The sequence below is a fragment of the Chrysochloris asiatica genome, unplaced genomic scaffold, assembly GCF_000296735.1.
Source record: "Chrysochloris asiatica unplaced genomic scaffold, ChrAsi1.0 scaffold00039, whole genome shotgun sequence".
Classification (NCBI taxonomy): domain Eukaryota; kingdom Metazoa; phylum Chordata; class Mammalia; order Afrosoricida; family Chrysochloridae; genus Chrysochloris; species Chrysochloris asiatica.
The window spans coordinates 16108327-16114472 of record NW_006408557.1 but is presented as its reverse complement, the minus strand read 5'-3'; the positions used below and the strand labels follow the sequence as shown (position 1 = coordinate 16114472).

General features: G+C 38.6%; 1 pseudogene; it reads right to left on the bottom strand.

Moving 5' to 3' along the window:
- Nucleotides 1-674: 674 nt before the first annotated feature.
- On the bottom strand, nucleotides 675-1603 carry LOC102814405 (annotated as a pseudogene).
- Between the last annotated feature and the right edge of the window lie 4543 nt (nucleotides 1604-6146).

Here is a 6146-nt window from a genome sequence, read left to right as displayed (position 1 = left end):
GATTTCTTAATTATTGCTTCCATGAGTGTTGATGGCTAATCTCAGATAAATGAAGTCTGACAATTTCAACCTTTGGTTCAGGCTTAAGTGGAAGAAAATTAAAATAAGTCCACAGAACCTAAATACGGCCTTAAGCATATTCCACCTGAATTTAGTGATCATCTCAAAAATAGATTTGATGCATTAGACACAAATAACTGAAAACCAGGAGAGTTGGGATGACTTTAAGAATATGATACAGGAAGAAAGCAAAGGTCATGAAGGCAACAAAAAAGAAAGAAAATAACAAAATGGATGGCATAAGAGACTCTGAAACTTGCTCTCAGAGTACAGATGCTAAAGCAAATGGAAGAAATAAGGAGTTTAGAGAGCTGAACAGAGAATTTCAAAGGGCAGCTCAAGAAGACAAAATCAAATATAATGAAATGTGCAAAAATCTGGAATTAGGAAACCAAAAGGAAAGAACACAGTCAGCATTTCTCATGCTGAGGAAGAACTGAGGTGAAAAAATTCAAGCCTTGACTTGAAATACTGAAGGATTCTTTGAGTGAAATATTGAATGATGCAGGACCAGGCAGTGTTTTATTCCGTTGTACATAGGGTCACGATGGGTTGAAACCTAGTTTCTTTTCTTTTTTTTTTTAATTTAATTTTCTATTTTTATTGAGTTTCATTCAGCAAACACTAGCCATATGTCTTATGGAAAGGGGAATTTCTGAGGCCCCAGCTTTCGAGAGTGATAACCAGCCAGTCACCTCCTGGCACCATTCAGGAAGTGTCATGGTTTAGACTGTATTTTCCAGGACCTCAGTCTTCAGGGTAGTGACTTTCTCAGTGAGGATGGCAGCAGTCCCCTTCTCATACTGGTACCAGCCAAACCTGCTGCCCTTTTTACTGTGCACAGAATGGGTGGAGAAAATTCCACTTGTTCTTGCTGATAACATAGAGATATCAATGTTGATTCCACACCCCAAGTCATTGAAGATACCTGCTGAAATGGCTTCATTAACCAGCTTCTTGGCTTCATTCTCCCATATCTGGCCTAAATTTATCTTCGAATACAGCCATTGCTGCCAAGGAACCAGAACCCATGATGACATAAGGCAATTTATCAGTTAATCTTTGAGGGTAGCTGCTGTAGAGGTGAGGTCCAGTAACATCTGCTCCCCCTAAAACTAGGACTGCACCAATGTAACCTTGATACCTGAAAAGCATCTGCTTCCGCATCCAATTGGCCATCAGTTCTAGGAAGATGGCCAGTGGAGGAGGAGTGGAGTTCCAAGTTGAAAGAAATGAACGGGGTTGGCATGTCTGTGTCTGCAGCTGTCCCAGCACCACAATAATAAATATTAGGAGACATGAAGTGTATTTTTGAACAGTTCTTGTCAGCAACAACCATTCTTTCAGATACAGTACCCCTTGTACTTGCTCCAAGAACTATGCCATTCTTACAAGCAACCCTCATGACAGTTGTGTCAGTTTTCTGGGTAGCTGGAAGCTTGTAACATTTCTTTGAACACTCGGATTCCAAGATGGCATTCCTGGAGAAGTTATCAAAAGAGAAACCTCCAATCTGTTGCTCATACACTGACACAGCTGCCATCTAGGAACCTAATTTCTTGACATAGATGAGTGATTACCTCCAGTGATACATCAGTTTGTTGAAAGATTTCAGTTGTATTCCATCAATTCCCAGAGCCTTGTTCTTTGCCAGTGTCTTCAGTGCATCTTGAACTTCTTCCTTCCTTCAGTACCATTGACTCTTGCTTATATGCTACTTCTTGAAATGGTTGAACAGCAACCATTTATTTTTCTACAGTGACTCTGTGTATTCCTCCTATTTTCTTCTTCTTTTTTTCAAATTTTTTTATTGTGAATTGAGGAAGGTTAACAGACAATCATCAGCTTTACTTTCAACCAATCATACATTTAGTTTCATCTCAATGATTACAATCCCCTCCCTTAATAATTGTTATTCTGCTTCCTCCCTGTGACTTTCATTTTACATATTATTTCCCACAAATCAACAAAGCAAAATTATTTGATATGCACATACAAAACAAAAAATATATATTCATTTTAATGTACAAAGGGCACACAACCTTTCTCAGTCCATGTATCTAGAGTCCACAGCTGCTCTATTTCTCCATGACATCACCTCTGCCACAGCCTGTGCTGTCACTGCACCTAATAGAAACAAGATTATATGCAATTAAAAGAATCCATTGATCTCAATAAAAGATACAATTCCAATTAAATTGAAATTCTATTTTTATAGAATTTTAGTTCAACCTAAGATTTACCAAAAGAGAGTTTTTAACAACACATATAATTCTTAGTTTTAATCAAAGAGGTACAGCTCTTTTGATATAACCTTAATTAGAGAGTAAACATTACTATATTCATAGTTGGCTAAAAGCAGCCATCAATTAAGAAAGTGTTTGAGCGCAACAAGAAACCTAATCCTAATACCACTAATGAAATCAACTCCTAATTTTCCACTGGATTATTTTATATAACCATGGAAGAGATAATGTTAATATAAGTAACAAGAATTTTTTTCCTCCAAGTATGCCTTTAATTCAGACCTAATGATAAGTGATTATTAACAATAAAATAATTTCACCCATTTATAAAATTTTTATTAATTAAATTGTTGACCTGACACAGGAATGCACTTAAGAAAAGGTTAAAAAAGATGAAAGGAACTTGGCAAACACAAATCCCGCCTGTTTACCAAAAACATCATCTCTAGCATTTACCAGTATTAGAGGCACCGCCTGCCCAGTGACACACATTTAATGGCCATGGTACTCTGACTATGCAAAGGTAGCATAATCATTTATTCTGTAATTAAGGACTTCAGATGTCAGCTTGAGGACTAAGGTGCACCTGACCCAAGCCATGGTATTTTCAGTAACCTCATATGCATGTGATAGCTGGACAGTGAATAAGGAAGGCTGTAGAAGAATTGATGCTTTTGAGTTATGGTGTTGGAGGAGAATATTGAAAGTGCCATGGGCTGCCAAAAGAACCAACAGATCTGTGTTGGAAGAAGTACAGCCAAAGTATTCCTTAGAGGGCAGGATGACCGGACTTCATCTCTCATACTTCGGACATATTGTCAGGAGGGACCAGTCATTAGAGAAAGGATATCATGTTTGGTAAGGTGGAAGGACCCCCAGCGAGATTGATTGGCAAAGTGGCATCATCAATGGGCTCAAGTGTGGCAACAATAGTGAGGTTGGCCCAGGATTGGGCAATGTTTCATTCTGTTGTGCATAAGGTCACTATGAGATGGTATTGACTCTATGGCACCTAACAACAACAACATGAATGGCCACACAAGGGTTTAACTCTGTCATTTCTGATCAGTGAAATTGATCTTCCCATGAAGAGGCGCGAATGAATATATAAAATGAGAAGACCCTATGGAGCTTTAATGCATTCACCAGTTTATTTTTTTTACTCTACAAGGTATAAACATAATTTTATGAGTTAAAAGTTTCAGTTGGGGTGACCTCGGAGAATAACATAACCTCCGAATGATAAATATCTGCACTAACCAGTCAAAATTTCAATCAATTATTGACCTAATTTTTTGATCAACACACCAAGTTACCCTAGGGATAACAGTGCAATCCTGTTTTAGAGTCCTTATCAACAAATGGGTTTGTGACCTCCATGTTGGATTAGGATATCCTAATGGTGTAGCAGATATTAAAGGTTCGTTTGTTCAATGATTAAAGTACTACTGATCTGAGTTTAGACTGGAGTAATCCAGGTCAGTTTCTATCTATATAATAATTTCCCCCAGTATGCAAGGACAAGAGGAATAAGGCCTACTTCACTAAAGTGCCTTAGATAAATAAATGAAATAATCTTAAGAAAATATAACACTTACCCAAGAACAGGGTTTGTTAAGATGGCAGAATCTGGTAATAGCATAAAACTTAAACATTAATAATCAGAGGTTCAATTCCTCTTCTTTACAGTGTTTATTATTATTATCTTTTATATCTAATTATCCCAGTACTATTAGCAGTTGCTTTCTTTACATTAATTGAATGAAAAGTACTAGGATATATGCAAGTCCATAAAGGCCCTAATATTATAGGGGCCTAAGGAGTAGTTACGTAGTGATTACAAATCGGGCTGCTAACCTCAGGGTCAGCAGTTCGAAACTACCAACTGCGGGAGAAAGATGTGGCTTTCTGCTCCCATAAAGATTTACAGCCTCGGAAACCCTGTACAGGGTCGCTATGGGTTGGAACCGACTCGACGGCACTTATCAACAACAACAACAAGGAGTGGTTATGCATCGGGCTGCTAACCTCCAGGTCAGCAGTTCAAAACGACTAGCCATTCCATGGGAGAAAGATGAGGCTTTCTGATCCCATAATGATTAACAGCCTCAGAAACCTGATGCAGGGTCACTATGAGTCCCAACTGACTCTACAGCACACTACCACCACCACCATGGGTTTTTACAACCTATTACAGATGCAATAAAACTTTTTACTAAAGAAACACTTTGTTTACAAACCTCTTCCTTATTAATATTTATTATTGCCCCATCCTAGCTCTCAGCTTAGCAATAACTATATGAATCTCACTACCAATACCAGCCTCACTAATTAATATAAACCTTGACCAACTATTCATTTAACAACTTTAATCCTAGCAGTATATTCCATTTTATCATCAGGCACAGCATCAAATTCAAAATATGCCATTATTGGAGCACTATGAGAAGTTGCCCAAACAATTGCTTATGAAATTTCATTAGCTATTATTCTATTATCAAAAATACTCGTAAATGGTTCTTTTACATTATTCTCACTTATCCTTACAGGAATATATCTGACTAGTTTTTTCAACTTGACCACCTGCCACAATATGATTCATTTCAACCTTGTTGTGTCATGTGCTATGGAGTCGATTCCGACTCATAGTGACCCTGCACAGGGTTTCCAAGGCTGTAAATCTTTATGGAGCAGAAAGCCTCCTCTTTCTCCTGTGAAACAGCTGGTAGTTTTGAACTGCTGACCCTGAGGTTAGCAGACTGATTTGTAACCACTATGCTAATCGAGCTCCATTTGACTTAACAGAGGGAGACTCAGAATTGGTATCCGGCTTTAATGTTGAATGTGCTGCTGGACTTTTTTTCTAGCAAAATATGCCAATGTTATCTTAGTAAATGCCTTAACAACAATTCTATTTCTGGGAGCCTATCATAACCCAGTAATACCAGACACTTACACTATGAACTTTATAATTAAAACATTAATTTTAATAGTAAGTTTCTTGGAGGTGGGGCTTGATGGCGGATAGGGTAGAGGTGCAGTGAAGATCTCTGTCAGCAATAATGCAGAATACCAGGAGAAGCAGTGTCAGGTAAGAGCTCCAAAACTCTGAACCACATATGTAGGGATACTAAAAAAGTTTGAAGACTTACAGCTAGTGGAACTTGTAGCAGAAGCAAGAAATCTCGTACTTTTGAACTTGTTGGGCTTAGTGGCCCAGAGTCAACAACTTGGGTGAAACCAAACAGCAAGACTAAGTGGGAGAGGAAGCAGACCTGCCACGTACTAACCCCTGCAAGAACCTCGAGACAAAGGTGGACAATATTTTTTGTTTTCTAATTTTTTTGGTATCTGTTCGTTGACCTCTCGCTTTCTGCGTACCTCCATTCTGGTAAGTAGAGGGGGAGCCTGAGTGAGTGGACACCCTCCACCCCCACCACTGGAGGGTTCTTCTGCCATGCATGTGCACAGAGCCTCTCAGCATTTAAAGGGGCAGTCCCCGATTAAAACCAAAGAGCAGCTCAAAATGGCCAAGCTAACCCTGAACTGTTTATTAATAGGGAAAAGGGCAGAACGGGTTGTGGAGTGGGAGAGAGACTGAAAACAAAACAGGCTGAAAATTAAATCCTGAGGTACACCCTAACAACCAACAATGGCATCTTGAAATTTATCAGGCGGCCTTGAAGGCAAGAAGCTGAAAGAGAATATTAAAGTCATATTCATATTAGGCTAAAGATTTTTTTGCTGTTGCAGTTTTTTTTTTTGGTTCCCCCTTTTACCTTTAGGGGCCTCTTTCTCTCCCTATATTACCCTAGAAGAGACAGCAATTGCTGTCATATA